This window comes from Canis lupus, chromosome 35 (assembly GCF_048164855.1).
Source record: "Canis lupus baileyi chromosome 35, mCanLup2.hap1, whole genome shotgun sequence".
Taxonomy (NCBI): Eukaryota; Metazoa; Chordata; class Mammalia; order Carnivora; family Canidae; genus Canis; species Canis lupus.
Window position 1 is genome coordinate 1,076,094 of NC_132872.1, and position 16,339 is coordinate 1,092,432.

Here is a 16,339-nt window from a genome sequence, read left to right on the forward strand (position 1 = left end):
AGGTGGGCAAAGGCAGAGATGGGCCCAAGTAGGGGTGTAGCAGTACTCTCCCTCTGGCCCACCATTTCTGCTTCTGGGGCCATCATTTTCTCCCCTCAGCTTCTAAGGAGCTCAGTTCAGCTCTTGTCACTTGGCTGGACCAAATGCAACCAGGAAGATCTGTTTTTCCAGGAGTGGCACTTGGTAGCCACTCAGCTATGTCTTTTGTGAGGTGTGGATGCTGAGAAGCTAGTGAGGAAAGGTACTTAATGTTCCTTTCTGATTTTTGATTGAGAAAGCAGGGGAAAGAGACCTCAGGACAAGAAATCAATGATGATGCATAGAAGGATTGCAGATAGGAAACTATCCACAGAAAGATGCATAGGCTGGCTAAAAAAGAAAAGAAACGCAAAGATAAAAACAAGCCTCAGTCTCCACTACACATTTGCTAAGCTGGTGTCCACTCTGACTCCAAATTTTCAACCCAGGCCAGTCCACCACATACCCAAGGACAAGTGGCCATAAAAGATCCCTCTAATTCACTTTGTCTCATGTGGAGCATTTGTCTTAGCTTCTTCACAGTTCTGCCTCTTGGCTTCATCTTGCAAATCCTATCCCTTGACTCTTATCCTATATTCCTGATGGTTTCAGTCTCCCCAGTCTGACATAACAAAAGTGACTATAAATGACAAAACTCGGTGAAAGCACAGTTCTGTGTGGGGAAAATGGCACATTTAAATGGAGCTGGAGACCTTACAAATCAGTTGCATCTTTCTGGAGAATAATCTGACAATAACAAGAGCTGAGCCCTAGCCATGATCCATTCATTCCATCTAGGAAAGCACATCTGGAACAAATAAACACGAAGGAATAAAAGGACTATTGGTATGAAAATAGCCATGTTGATGTTATTGATACTAATGAACTAGAAATGATACACACATTCACCCTGAGGCAAAGTATGATGTACCCACATAATGGACACAGTATCACACTCAAAAGTGACTAATATGAGGACCTGTGGCACAAAAAATATGCATATGAAATAATATTAGAGAAAAAACTCACTGAGGAATGTGCTCACACCTATTGCACAACGTGAAAACTTGACAAGCATTAGAAGGGCATGAACAGAAACCTAAGCATCTAATAACGTGCAACAGGCTTTTGCCTCTGAAAAAGTTGTATCAGTTCATGAGAAAAAAGTGTCCTGGATAAAATGGAAGGTGGCAGGACAACACCACTTTCTGGTGGTTGTTCCCACGCTGGCATGGTGGGGGTGTGTGGCTCCTTTCCCTTTAAGTTTTGTTTTTGTCCTAGATGTCCTCAGCTCAAGGAGAGGACAGGAGCCTTTGTAAGATCTCTCACCTCAGTGGCACTGCCCTCCACCCTTGGCTTCTGCGACCCAACAGTTTGTTCTGCAGAGAATCTTTGGCTTCCTTTTCCTTCTCCTGAGTCAGTTTTTAAAAATCAAGTTAAGCCAAAGGCGTGTTGGAAAACACCTGAGGATGTTAGTCGGCAGCAGCAGGTGGTAGAGATGGTACCCAACCGGAAGTCAGAGGGCCACGGTTCTAGCCCGAGCTTTGCCACCAACCTGCTGGGTAGCTGTGGTCAAGTCATTCTAGATGTGAGCAAGTCGGGGCCATGGTTTCTTCACCTGTAAAATGGAAATGTTGGGCCAGGTGACTTCTAAAGTCTTTGAATTTCTAACATTTCTATGGCTCTCTCTTCATTGACCCAGGACTACGGAAAGAGTCCTGAAGTGGAATTCACATCATGCCGAGGCTGAGAAACAACTGTGCCACCCAAAGCCAGCTGCCTAGAAATGCTGGTGGCCGGGGTACCTCTCACTGTAGGTGCGACGGCTCATCAAGGACTAAAAGAAAAGAAAAAAAAACACATTTTGCATGTTTTGGTCCTTTATCAATTCATAACAATTAATAATTCAATGTTTCTTAAAAGGGGGAAGTGCCTGAAGTTTCCAGCAAAAAGCAGGTCTCCTGGAAAAGAAGACCAGAAGAGGCCTGTTTGACCTTGAGTTCCCAGACGGAGACGCTGACCCGCTCTGAAACAGCTTATGGGGGGGCCAATTGTCAGTTTGGTGTCAAACTCTTGCTCTCAGTGTGTCTGCCCAGGGAACCAAGCAAGCGACACAGGGGTGGAGCCCAGAAGCTTCAGCCAACCGGAGAACGAGCATTAAAGGCAGGTCAGAATTCTTCCAGACACACGGCGATCAAGAAGAACAAGATGGGTAAGAGGAGGTTAGAAACTAAGGAAAAGTGACTGGCTCTGGTGCCCAGGGAAGGCCCTTACAGCTGCTGCAGTCCCTAAAGCTAATGAGCACATCTGTCTTTGTGCAGGGAAAAGTGGATGATGCAGGGCAGACAAAGGGATGGGAAGAGGGGAAAGCTTTTGTCTGCTTTTGACAGAGATGATGAATGGCCTCTTGGCTGCTTTAGCGGCTGGGCTACAATAAAAGTAGGTAAAGCTCTTCTCGCTAAGGCGAGGGGTGTGGGGGCCCAGAAGTGTCCTGCCTACAGCAAAGATCCTATGGGAACAATGAATAGGGCATATTTTACAGCATGGAGCTGTATGAGTTAGTTTTCACTAAGTAACAAATCATCCCCCAAAGTGGCTTGAAACAACAACCATTTATTTAGGTCATAGTTCTGTGGGCTGGCTGGACAGTTCTTGTCTGGGCCAGCTTGGCCGAGCTCTGCTAGGTTCTCGGGCATCTGTGGTCAGCTGGTGAGTCGGCTGGCATTTGAATGATTGAGGATGGCCTCACTCACATGTCTGGCAGCTAACAACCTGTTAGTAAGAGTTATGGAGCAACCGGGCCCCACGCCTCTCATCAGCCAAGAGGCTACCGTGGATTTGTTTATGTGGCAGCAGATTTCCAAGAGCAGCAAGAGAGGAAGCTGCAAAACCCCTTGAGGCCTATGCTTCAAATCTGTACATTGTCATTTCCAAAGTATTCTGTTGATCAAAGCAAGACACAAGGCCAACCAGAGTGACCAACTGTCCCAGTTTGCCTGAGACTGAGGGGTTTCCCAGGATACAGGACTTTTGGTACAAAAACTTAGAAAGTTCTGGACAAATTGTGTCACACTAATGGTCAGCCCAGATTCAAAGAACGGGGAACCGCACCAGACATTTCTCCAAAGAAAATATACAAACAGCTAGTGAACACATGAAAAGATATGCACCCGTCATTATAAAAATGCAAATCAAGCCACAGTAAGAAACCACTTCATACCCATTAGGGTAGCTATTATCCAAAAAACACAGAAAAAGAAGTGCTGCAAAGGATGTGGAAAAATCAGAACTTTGGTGCATAGCTGGTGGGAATGTAGAATGGGGCAGCCACTGTGGAAAATAGTGTGGTGAGTGTTCAAAAAATTAAATATAAAATTACTCTATGATCCAGCAATTCCAGTTGTGGGTATATACTCAAAAGAATTGAGCGCAGGGGCCCAAATAGATATTTGTATGTCTATGTTCATGGCAACATTACTCACAATAGCCAACAGATGAAAGTAGCCCAGGCGTCTAGTGGATGACCCAGGTATGAATGAATAAACAAGATGTGGTATAAATAAATACATGTGCACACTTGGACATCATCCAGCCTTCAAAAGGAAAGAATTTCTGACCACATGCTACAACTTGGTTGAAACTTGAAGACATTCTGCTCGATGAAATAAGCCAGGCGCAGCCTGACATACACTGCATGATTCCACTTACACGCAGTACTTGGAGGAATCAAATGCTCGGAGCCGGAAAGTAGAGTGGTGGTTGTCAGGGGGCTAGGGGAGGAGTTAGTATTTAATGAGTATAGTGTTTCTGTTGGGGAAGATGAGAAAGTTCTGGAGATGGATGGTGGTAATCGTCGTACAATGTAAGTTTATGTCACGCCACAGCGCTGTGCATTTCAAAATGGCTAAAATAGTGAATTTTATGTTTTGTGTATCTTATCACAAGAAAAGAAAAGGAGCAGAGAAATGGGCTCCGCCAGAAACGAGAGGAACTGCAAAGTCTTGTGGCCATTTTTTACCACCTGCCATCGGGGTGAGAAGGAATATAATGAAATAAGGCTGAGCTACTGCAGTAGATCATCGTTTAAAAGCTTTTAAATTAAGGTCTTCTACTGTATTTCCCGGTCAACTGCCCCACTCAAGTCCATGGGGAGAAGTTCTTTTTGGGTGTCACAGAAAGTACGGTGCAGACCAATTCTATCTTCTCAGCTCAGTGATTAAGGTTTAGCTCGCTCTGGGCTTGTTGCTTAACACTTACAGGTCAATGGTGGGTGGGCATGGCTTGCCGCAGGAGGCTGAAGTGCGGGGGGATTAGGTAGGGCTGATGCCATAACCCTCTCCTTTCCTTTTTTTTTTTTTTTTTCAAGGAGGAAAACTTCTTGGAAAAACCCCAATCGAGAAGCATCTGGTGAATTAATTTATTGATCCAATTGCCTTTTCCAGCTGGGAAGGTTTCAACAATTGGTAAAAGCCAGTAACAAGCCGACTTCACTCTGTGATGTCCAGGACTTGCTGTGGTCCCCTGGGAATCCCAAGATGTGAACCTACACACCTTGATTAGGGACCTACTATGGACGAGTTACCGGAGGCTTTTCAAGAGGGGACAGGTACAGTGCCTGCCCTTGGGGAGCTCACGTCCGGTTGCAGGGGGATCGGGGAGGACCCAACTCAAGACAAGCGGACGAGATAAGGGCTCGGGAGGCACCAAGCCCTGGGTGTCGGAAACACAAGTGGTGAGGGAACCAGCAAACAATCTGGAAAGGCCGGCTCCGCCGCCACCACCCTTTCCTCACCGCTTGCAGCGCCAGAGAAAGGATCCGGGGCTCCCTGGGAGGACGACCCAAGGCGCTGGGAGGTGGCGCCAGGGGCTGAAGTCAGCCGGCGGGAGGCCAGACGCAGAAGGCCGTCAGGCGTTCAGGACACTGGCCCGAGTTGGGAGGACACCCAGGTCCCTGCCGTTTGTTTAAACAAAATAGAAGCGTGTTTCTCAAAAGAGCCCTGAGCTGATAAGCCGGTCCCGCTCGAGTCACCGGGGCTCAGGCCCCGTTCGCGCCCCCTCCTGCCGGTCGCCCCGCCGCCGTCCCACCTGGCCCCCGCGCCCCCCGTGCAGCTGGCAGGGGAAGGCGCCCCGGCCCGAGCCTCCTTCCGCCTCGCGGGGCAGGGGTCGCCCTTGCCGTCCCCACTGTCACGGCCGGCCTGAGCTCGGGGACACGGCCACGTGAGCCGCGGAGGACACCGGGCTAGCCACCGCCTTACGGGGCCAACCAAGCCGTCGGCCGAGGAGGGGCCAGGTGGGCAGAGGGGGACACAGCACTCTGCCACAGAGTGACCTGAGTGACCCCCCAGGAAGGGCTGGACCCCACCATTTCCCCGAGCACGTTCGGGGCCGAGTCGCTGCCCGGGCAGCCCCGCCTCTCCTGTGTAGTGGGGGAGCTGGCTCTGCCCCCTCATGCCCCCGGGCCCTGGGGCAGGTGCTTGGCATCAGCCGTAACCTGCGGCTCCAGGGGGCAGCGGGCGGCTCCACGGCCACGGGAACGAGGAGGGCGCCAGGCTGGCATCGCTGCACCCGCGGCAGAGCCGACGGGCAGGAGCCCAGAAGGTTCTGCAAGGCCGTTCGCAGGAAACGCTCGTTACAAAGAGAAAGCCACCTGCTGTGCCGCACCGAGGAGCCGGACGTCCTGGGCACGGCTACAGGCTGCGGGCCCCCCGACCGCTCGCACCAGCACCCCTCCGTCTCCGACCTCGCTGCACACCCAGCTCCCCTTCAGGTCTTCAGCCGAGGAAGGGTTAGGACGGCAGCAGGTAGGGACAGGTGTGGGGGCCTCCCTCCGAGTGGAAACCAAAACCAAACAGTCATGGCAAGGCCGGCTGGGGAGCTGGGCTGCAGCGGTCACCCGAGCAGATGGAAGGGCCCTCCTGGACTCTGCCTCTAACCGGAGCCGTGGGGTCAGCCCAGCTCATGTGGTCCGGAAGAGCCATGGGGCCGCGGGGGACCCAGGACCAAGGGGATGGTTGATCCTGTTTCAGATCAGAGCGATCATCAGAGGTACATTCAAGAGGAAGGCTCCAGAATGGTAGGAGAACCCAACACTAGGGAGATGACTTAACTGAGACCCTGTAGCCCGGTGGACCCCCGGAGGGCCCACGCATTATAGATGCTTAGCATGTGTTGAATGAATGCCTGACTGAAGAAATGAATGAATAGATTTCAGCCACGGCCACGGGAACGAGAAGGGGCGCCAGGCTGCTTTCCTTCCTGCTTTCCCTTGCTTTTCTTCCCCCATAGAGCATGCGAGAGCATGAAACCAATGGCATTGGTGTAATTTGGGCGATTGCCTAAACCCCGTGTGGTTTTTCAGTGTTATAGGTTGAGCATGTGATGCTGATTAAGTCTGAGGTCACAGGTGCCCCACAAACCCCCCCAGATACCAATTTTTTTCTCCTCTGCGGCTACAGGCTCTACACCGCATCCAAGGCGCACCACTGTTCAAAGGGACGACAACTGGCCAACTTTTCCTTAAACATTTTGATAAGCAAGCCTGCAGAGCAAGTCTCTCTGTACTTGGTTACCTCTGCCCTGGCTCACCTGCCTCACCTCTGGGTTTGTGGGGTGAGAAAGGAATGTGCTTCCTAGAAGCAAAGAATGGCGGAGCTTGGGGGTGTGGGGGAGGGAAGGCTTTGATATTTAGAAACCATCTGGCCCTACTGTCCTCATTTTAACACCAGGAAATAGAGGTCAGGAGGGGGCGTGTCCTGCCCAGGGTCGTGTTGTGAGCCACTGAGTGGGAGGAGTGGAACTCCAGCCCCTCGGCTCCTCTTCCACGTCCTCTCCAAGGCATCCAGCTGTCTCCTCCCCCAGCGAAGCCAGCCCCTCTCCAGCCTCCTGCCCGTGGCCACGTGCCAAGGGTTTCTAATGCTTATGACAACACGGCAGAGGAATTAGGCGTACTTGGTTTTCCTTATGTACAGAAGCGTAAAAAAGATCAAAGCATTTACAGTGTGATGATGTTCCCAAATGCAAGTTCAAATTGCTGAGTTAAACATCCAGCAATTTTTTTAGAGGGCTTTCTGGAGTAATTACTCAAGATGGAATTAAACCGTATTTGCATTTGGCTCCTTCCCATCCCCTCCCACTGCCTGGAAAGGGGAAGAGGGCGAACCAGCAAAGAAAAGCTCGGGAGCCTATTGCTAATTACACATTTTTACCTGCCTGATGTTCTTTTGCTTTACACGTTAATTAAATCAAGACCAGGTGTCTCGCAGATGGGCTAGCTGTTGGCTATCACAGGAGATTAATAGACCCCAGCGAACGGGTAGGGGGAGAAGCTCTCGAGTTTTATGGGTCATTGATGCTGCTTCTCTCAGCAGAAACCAAGAGGGGGGAGAGAAAGAACTTGAGCTGAAGTGGCCTAGTTCGTTAGAGACGCCAGTGGCTGTGCACGTGCTCACCGGCCCCGGCGTCCCGGAGCCCCGAGAAGAGGCAGGTGCCCTGGGCCCCCGGATCTGCTGAAGCCATCAGGTCGGAAGGAAGTCGGACCTCAGGTTCTTGTTTTTTTTTTTTTTAAGGTTTTATTTATTTATTCATGAAAGACAGAGAGAGAGAGAGAGAGAGAGAGAGAGAGAGAGAGGCAGAGACACAGGCAGAGGGTGAAGCAGGCTCCTTGCAGGGAGCCCGATGTGGGACTCGATCCCGGGGACTCCAGGGTCATGCCCCGAGCCGAAGGCAGGCACTAAACCGCTGAGCCACCCAGGGATTCCCTAGGACCTCAGTTTCTGAAGGAAGTGGGTTCAGGATCTGGGGGTTTGTAAGGGGAGGGGAGGCGGCCCCCGGGGCTCTGGGCGGTGGGCTGGGGTTGTTGCCACGTGGTCAGCAGCCCAGGCCCCCCGGCCTCCTCTCGGGACCCTATTGAAGCTCCCACTGCTGTCGCGGCTCAGAAGGAGGCGATGCCAGGACCAGGCCAACACAGCGCCGCAAAACCCAGCCATGCCCCCGTGCCCAGGGCTTTTGTTCCCCCCCCCCCACCTTAGGACTTTGGGCTACAACACGCAATGACGCCTGTCGCAGCTGTGGCGGGCTCAAGGCGCTGATTCCACGGGCGAGGCCAGGTGGGGTTGCCTTCTGGAGGCCCCGGATCCGCGCTGAGGCCAGGAGCGGGGGAGGCTGGGCAGAGGGAACAAAGGCCACTTATATTCACAAGGGACGCATCTGGCCTAGCGTGGAGCCCCGCACTGGGCCGGTCCCTGGAGCCCTGAGCTCACATTCGCAGACTAATCGGTTCCACATGCCCCTAAAAAATCTGCCTGCTTGGTGCTGACTTCTGATTCTCTGCTGCGGAGACTGATTTCTGGGTGAGGCCAAGGATGAGCGCCCAAGAGGGGCCCCTGAGTCCCGCCCACACTCTGCCTCGGTGTCACACAACAGGAACACACGCTGGTTTGTAGGACTTGAGTCCCTCTCTCCAGGGCCCTGGATCCAGTCCCCCCCAGTGAGTTGCCTGCTCTGGCCTGGCGTCGGGGACGGGGGTGGGGGCGGCTGGTGGAAATGACTAAGCTGTGTCTTGCAGCCGGTAGTCGTGTCGGGTCATTCTTGTTCCGAAAACCAGCAAAGCACTTAAGGTCACGATTTGGTCTGTTCATTCTTCGGTTTTCTGCCCGTGTCTTCCCAGGACAGGTCCCCTGGCCCCATGACACTTTTGTCCACAAGGGACAAGTGGGCAGAGTTACGTCTTCGAGTCAGGTCAGGGACGGAGCCCGCGGGGCCGGAGGGGGAGCAGAGCGAGGTGGGGGGCAACGGCACCCGGGGCCATCGGAGGAGGAGGAGGCGCCCACCCTGCACTTGCACACCCCTCCCTGGGCTCCGCGTCCTGCGCGCTCACTGGGCTCACCGCGTCGGGCACCCGTGTGGAGGGTAGTTCCAACCCCGAAGGAAGTGGTTTACTTCCCTGGTTCACAAGCCCAGGATGCTTTTTATTTTTTTATTTTTTTTATTTTTTATTTTTCCAGGATGCTTTTTAAAAAAGATGCCAGGGCCACAGTTTCGCCCGGACCAATTAGCTTAGAACCTTTGGGGGTGGGGCCTGGGTTCCCGCATCCCAGGCGACTCGATTGTAAGACGACGTGGCTGAGGGAGGCTGCTCCCAGGGTTTGCACGGGGCTGCAGGGCCAGACGGACGGACAGACGGACGCACGCCCCGCTGGTGTGTGCTGCAGTCGGCCGCGGCTGGGGGCCTCCGTGCCTACTCGGCCCCTCCAGGGTCCTCTCTGCCCCGTGAGCCTCGCAGGCCGACCGCAGCCGCACTGCCACCTCCCCAGCCACACTCTCAGCCTCGCCGCCTCTGGGAGCCGCTCCTGGGACGCGGCCACAGGCAACCCCGTGGTGGCGGGGACCGTGGAGGGGGTCCCTGCAGACTCTGGAAAGAAGACCAAGTGTCTTCGTCAGCTGAGCGGTCACGTCTGCCCAGGCTGCGACCTGGCCTCTCTGGCCCCCTCCCCTCACCGGCCGTGGAAACCAGGGGGGGCTCCTCCTCCTGTCCCACCTTGTGGGGACCGCTCATTAACAACGTTCCAAAGTTGGGGCCCCCAGGCCTTGAGAAATCCCTATCTACTCAGTGCCTGACCCTCAAGCCTGTCATCATTTGGGGGACTCCCAAAAGTCTAACATGACAGTGACAGCTCAGGAATGGCAGAGATGAGGCCCCCCCCAAATGCACAGGGAGCCCCAGAGCAACAGGCAGTATAGGACGGAGACACCCTCCCGACAATATCTCGAATGACGTTGTCTCCACCCACACACTTTGTGCCAAGGGTCACGTCTGTGCGGCGCCTCGGGCAGCATAAGCTGCTGCTCCAGCCCTGCTGGCTCCCTGGGCATCTGGGGGGCAGCTGGAAGGGCCTCGGGGGGCAGCTAGAGGGGCTGCCCTACTCCCGCCTCCCACGGGCGCCCCGAGATGAGGAGTGAGTTAAGGGAGGCCTGGGGCCCTGAGGGCAGGGGGTGGGGGAGTCCGGCCAGGACGACAGGGCGCGGGCTCTAAGGGGGTCCTGAGTTTCCGTGAATGTACTTACTAATTAGCCTCCCGAAAGCTCTCAGCACATCTGGTACGTTTTGAGAAAGTTGAAGTCTTTGTCTCAGCTATGAAAACGGAAAAGTGCATGACCCGTGTCTTCTTAGAGCTGGGTGAGCTGTCTGGGCGACGTCATGGGTGCCTGGCTCCCCCCTGCACCCCCACCCCCGCGTTCTGTTGCTGGCGATCCCTTCTGCTAACCCTCCCGTCAGAGGCTGGCCCAGGCCCACCCCAGTCTCTCCAGAGGGCCCGGCTCGCCTTTCACTGTTGTCTCCTACCCTGCCCAGCTCCGCCCGCCCCCCCGCCGCCAACCACAGCCTGGCAGGGCTTTGTGCCAGCCCACAGGCCCCGTGTCTATAGCTGCACAAATACCACTAAACCCCTTGGGCTTCTAGGAGCTGGGCCTGCACTCCGCAGGAGATTAAGGGGCCTCCGTGATTCAGCAGCCCGGCTGGGCTGGAAGCCCAAGACTCTTGGCTGGGCCTCTATCAGCTGAGAGCTTCCCATCCCCTCCTCACACCCTCCCCCTCGTGGACCCCTTCTCCTCTTTCCCCCAGAACTTGGGTGGGCCTCTGCCCCTACACACAGCTGCCAGAGTCCCAGTGTGTCTCCCTCCCCACCCCACCCCAGCTCTGGAGCTGTCTTGCCCAAAGCTCTTGATGGTTGGCCACAACTGTAAGGCAGAGAAGCACAGGCATTCTGGAAGAATGGGGGTGTGGGGTGTGTGCGTACCTCCTCTCCTTGGCTGTGACTCTTTGGCTTCCAGGAGGGAGAGCAGAGTAGCTGCCAAGACTCACCCACAGGCCTTCGGTGCCTACACTGTGAATCACAGCTACTGTACGGTGTCCTGAGTCACCAGGAATCTGGGGAGACAATATAGGCCTATTTTTAAAAGATTTGCTTGTATGCCCAAGGCTCTTACAAAATACTTGATGATTATTGCCAAAAATAAGTATTGGCCTATGGACTCCAGGGCTGCAGCAGGCAGCTCTTCTAATGAGGGGCCTGGACACCACGTGTACAGCCCAACCCTTGCCACGGTGGAAGGGGGTCTGGATTTCAGGAGTAGGGTGTCCCTGGCCGCACCGGGGGTGGGGGGATTGGGGGGTATCAGGGACCTGGCCTTTGCTTGTTGAGGGGAGGAAGGGGAACTACTGGAGAAGCCCTCAGCACCACCTTCAAAGAACAGAGACAGCATCTCTGTGGCAACTATTCTCTGAGTCACCTATTGCCATTGCCATTCAAGGAAGAGAGGAATCTGGTACCTAAGAGTAACTGGTTCGAATTTCCAACTTCTTGGCAAACCAAGAATTTTTAGGGGTCAATTAACAGAAGTCCCCAAAGCCCTCCTTCTTCTGGTGGGGCACGTCCTCCTCCTGGGTCTTCTAGCCCATCAGTGAGCCCTCAGTGGGCTATGGATCATAGTCCTCAGAGCCACCACGCTCCTAGAGATCACCTCATCCAACCCCTCGTGTACTGTTGGGCAAACTGGGACTCAGAGCGGGGACAGGGCTTGTCCAGGTTGCAGAGCTAAAATACCAGGTGCTCAGCCCTGTAGCGAACACCGTGGGGAGGGAGTTGGGTACGACACAGCCTCTGCACTCAGGGAACCCCAGATTAGCAGGGGAAGCAGCCATTGGCTAATCTAGTAATGATATGGATTTGCATGGGAGAGAAAAACGCCGGCTCACTCCTGCACGAGGAATCAGGACAGGCTTCATGGGGAAGAGTGTTACAGTTCACCTTCAAAAAAGGTTAGATGGGGATCCCTGGGTGGCGCAGCGGTTTAGCGCCTGCCTTTGGCCCAGGGCGCGATCCTGGAGACCCGGGATCGAATCCCACGTCGGGCTCCCGGTGCATGGAGCCTGCTTCTCCCTCTGCCTGTGTCTCTGCCTCTCTCTCTCTCTCTCTCTCTGTGTGTGACTATCATAAATAAATAAAAAAAATTTAAAAAAAAGGTTAGATGGACACACAGGGATAGGAGGAGAGGGGCGGGGTGTACAGATGAAAGAAAGGCCTTTTGGTGCCCAAGCAATGTAGGACATTTCGGTTGTCGCACAGGATGATGAAGCTGAATACTGGGCGGTGGGGAAGGGAGTGGGCTGAGGGGCTGGGCTGGTCAGAGGATGGAAGGTCTGGGATGCCCAGGGTGGGAAATTTAAACTTTATCATCATTACAATTGTCTAAAAGCACCGGGTGGCAATGTGCCAGGCGTTTTACCGAGCAATATTAATCATGTAGGAGTCGGCACTTTTCTAGGAGCTTAGAATTCAAGACAAAGAATGGAATTATGGACAGACAGTAAAGGCGTGTATTAAACATATGCATAAATCAAACACTATTTAATGCGTAAGTATTTAAGTGCAAGTCGAGGAGTAAGCGCATTTAATGAGCTAGTGAGGGAGGAAGTCATCTGGGGATTTGTTCCTGGAAGGTCTCTCTCTCTGTCTCTCTCTCTGTCCTCAGCCTTCCCTGTGCTCCGTGGCTCTGAGAAAGGCCCAGAAGGGCCAAGACCTCAGTCTTCATATCAGACACTGGCTTAGTGTGGTGTTGTCTTCCAGACGGTGGATTCTGATCCAGAGCTGTCTCTGGAGCCTCCCGCTCAGTCTCATTAATTGATCCAGTTTCCTCCGTGTCGTGCTGAGCCCGCAGCACACGGGCGATGCGCTCGGAGGGGGCAGGGCAGGGGCCAGGGCATAGGATGGCGCGAGCGTGGGGGCTGTGTCCACCTAGAGGAGGGGCTGCCTGCTTCCAACCCACGCGGACGCATCGTGCGGCCTTATGGCTCCGACGGGGACGTGGCCGGACACTTGGTTTAGATAATATTTTCTGTCTTGTCCTCCTCTCCGCCTCCCACCATGGGACGCGGGAAAGATTTCCAGCCTGATGCTCTGGGCCGGGGGCCAGCCAGAGATGACGCTCCTCCTCCCGGCTCCACGCCGGACCCTGGCTCATTTCGTGCTTCATTAGGCTGGAGATCTGAGAAAGGGCGGAAGAAAATCTTTGCTTAAGTAAATCAAAGAACCAGAAGAATCCACACACACGCTGCAGGCACCGACTGAGTCAGGCCCTTTCCACAAGCTGTGAAGCAGCCTCCGAGCGTCCTGGTGCTCAGTGGTAGACACAGCACTCAACACTGCAGTACCTCGCAGTTAGGGCCCCTCAGAGCCCCAGGAGGCACCCCCACCCCCACCCCCACCCTGCCAGTCCTGCCTGGAGCCCCAGCCCCTCTGGGTCCGAGCAGCTTAAGTGACCGAGCCCACCATCCCCTGGGCAGCCCCTTCTATTACGAGTGCTCTCCGGCTGTGCTGGCGTCTCCTCTTTGTTCGGCTGCAGCCCGACCCCTCTGACTTCCACTATTAGCTCTGGGTCTTGCCCTTGTTGCCATGCAGATCTGTAGGTAAGAAAGAAAAAGAAAAAAAAAAAAAAAAAAGACACCATCCCCAAAACAAACCATTTCTTCTTATTCCTCATGCACCTGTCCCCGAACCAGAAAGTCAAACCCCATAAGAAGCAGCCCTCAATACTCCGGCCAAACCATTGCCTGTTGCCCACGCAATGTGCCGTTCTTTGCCCTGACCTATTCCCTATTCCCAGCTCCTGACTCTTGGGCTGGTTTCCTGATTACAGGCTGGCAAGACTCATTTGGACCTGACCTCCTTGAACATGTGTCCCTCACTTCCTTCCTCACAGCCTCCCACCCCTTTGTTTCTGCTCCTCCGAGCAGCACATGGTAAATACCTTGCCTGGATCAGCAGCAGGGCTTTCATGAACAGTTGCACAGGTTGTGCATTGCTCTGCTGCACATCAGCCTCTAGATCCTACCTTTATTCCCTCAAGGCTGTGCTGTGGCAGTCAGTACCCCCGCGGAGTTCACTGCATCCCTTCAGAGGAGGCAAGATATAAGCAGAAGCAAACGAGAGCTCCTTCTCTGGAATCTCTTGGTCCTCTAACCACCCACCTACTCTTCTCAGATGGGTTGTGAACTCTCGGAGGCGGAGGGTAGAGTACACGCTTACCTACCTCTGGGTCCTGAACAGCAACTACCACCACCAGGCCCTGGCCTCAACATTCAAGAGTCTTACTTGAATGGCTGGGACGATGAATGAGTCCGTGAGTGACGGAGGAGTAAGATCTGCCTGCGAGGTGACGGCGGAGCGGTTGAACAGCAGGACAGGAATGTGTGACCTCCCTATGCTTTAGAGGCTCTGGCGGCCAATGCAGGGCACCTGGGTGGCTCGGTCCATTAAGCAGCTGACCGGATTTGGGCTCAGGCCCCGATCTCAGGGGCCTGGGATCGAGCCCCACATTGAGCTCCATGCTCAGCATGGAGTCTGCTTGAGGACCCTCTCCCTCTCCCTGCCCTGTTCCCCACAGACCTCTCTCTCTGTCTCAGATAAATAAACAAATCTTAAAAAACAGAGGCCCATGCACTTTCTGTACCAGTATTAGTAAGATTTCAGCAAAGGGCTGATCTAAGACACACACCTCAGAGAAGTAGCTTTCCCATAGGTCAGCGATGAGCAGCTTCAAGGTCCAATGATACCCTTTGTCCCCCAGGGCCCCCCCTGGGCCCCCCTGGAGCCCCATGCTTGTGCCTTTGGCCTGCGTGCTGGGCTGGGTGGCCCGCACACACCCAGCGGAAGCCTGGGAGGTCTGATTGCGAAGGGAAGCCTCAAGCTGGACCTTTCTGTGGGGTGCTAGGCCTGTCTACCATGCTGGGGATGACAGGCAAGACCTTCTCTGTCATGTCAGCTTTTTCAAGGCCCGGAGGGCGGGCGCCGGCCACCCCGTCCTGCGAGCCTGCCCGGCTCCCTGTCCTAATCCCCAAGTGGCTTGGGTTTGCCCCGTGGTTTGGTTTAAATCCCAATTGCTACCTCCCAGGGTCCAGGGGGCAGCGTTGGGCTCCAGCAGAGGGAGGGGGTGCCCGGCCGAGCCCCGGGGGGAGGCCCTGCAGGGAGGACAGGGACGGCAGCGGGGCTCAGGGCTCCCCTCTGGGACTGGGGCCCTCAGTGACCTAGTGGCCTGGCTGTTTGGGGGCCCCGCCCAGAGCCCCTGACTCAGGGGGACCTTGGGGGTCCCCCGCTGAAACCGCCGGGTTCCCAGCTGACTGTGGCGGGAAATGTGGGTGGCCCGGGGTGGCCCTTGCTCTGGCCTCTATCCCCTCTGTCCCTGGGGTGCCGGCGGCCCTGGCCCGGCCAGCGTGCGCTACCCTGGGTGAGGACCCCACCTGGGCGCCCGCTGGGGTGACATCCTGGCGGCTGCAGGTGGACACACGCCCCCAGCCCCTGAGCCGCCCGGCCCCCGGGTCCTCCCCATCCCCCGCCAGGCCCGCACGTGGCCTGGGAGCAGGACTTCTGGTGATGAGGGCCACTGGCTGCCCGCACGTCCCCGTACGTCCCCGCACGTCCCCGCAGAACTGCCACTGCCTGCCCCGCCCAGCCTGGCCTGGCCCTGCAGCCCCCGCATCCCCCGGCTGTCCCACTGTCCCGCTGTCTGCAGCGCGCTCCTGCTGTGGATCCCTCTTCCCACCCCGCCAGCCCTCTGTGCCTTTTCCGTATTTCTGTCCCCCCCTTCCCTCTGTGCGTGTCTCTGTCTCGCTGTCCCTCTTTGAGGTGGGGTCTCCCTGGTTCAGTCTCTCTTCCTGACCAGCCCTCCCTGCCGCTGTCCTCGTCCTGCAGGGACACTGTCCCAACCAGACGTCCAGCGGGACCAAAGTCCTGGGGCCCAGGGAATGAGCAAGGTGGCTCGTGGCCGGTGCTGTCCTGGCGCCGCAGTGGGGCCGGGGGTGCCCACGTGCAGAGCTGGGCTCCCTCCGGCGACAGCAGCACCCCCCGCCCCAGGAAGGGAGGAAGGGCCTGGCAGTGTCCGGTGCCCCTCAACCTGCCGGGTCCCCCCAGGAGCCTGGTGCTCCCACCCTGTGCCCCTTGCTCTTTCCCGGTGGCAGGAAAGACCCGAGACCAGCGTCTGAACGAGATGCCAGCGGGAGAGCCGCAGGTCGCTGCTTCTCTGAGTGCAAAGGAGCAAAGCTGTGGCTGAAAAATGGATAAAGAATGGAGACGTTATTTTCTTTTAAGATTTTATTTATTTATTCAGGGAGACCCAGAGAGAGGCAGAGACCCAGGCAGAGGGAGAAGCCAGCTCCGTGCAGGCAGCCCGATGCGGGACTCGATCCCGGGACCCGGGGTCACGGCCTGGGCCGAAGGCGGCGCTAACCGCTGAGCCACCGGGCCTCCAAGGCTGGAGACTTTAACGGGTGA

General features: G+C 55.5%; 2 long non-coding RNA genes across 2 annotated transcripts; one reads left to right on the plus strand and one right to left on the minus strand.

The window, feature by feature from the left end:
• The first annotated feature begins 4,392 nt into the window (after nt 1-4,392).
• On the plus strand, nt 4,393-14,500 carry LOC140624836 (uncharacterized). The gene is made up of 2 exons (XR_012024269.1): nt 4,393-7,559; nt 14,054-14,500. It is a non-coding gene; the product is annotated as an uncharacterized lncRNA (long non-coding RNA).
• LOC140624835 (uncharacterized) lies at nt 8,950-10,361 on the minus strand. The gene is made up of 2 exons (XR_012024268.1): nt 10,080-10,361; nt 8,950-9,427 (listed from the first exon to the last, which is right to left on the minus strand). It is a non-coding gene; the product is annotated as an uncharacterized lncRNA (long non-coding RNA).
• Nucleotides 14,501-16,339: the final 1,839 nt, after the last annotated feature.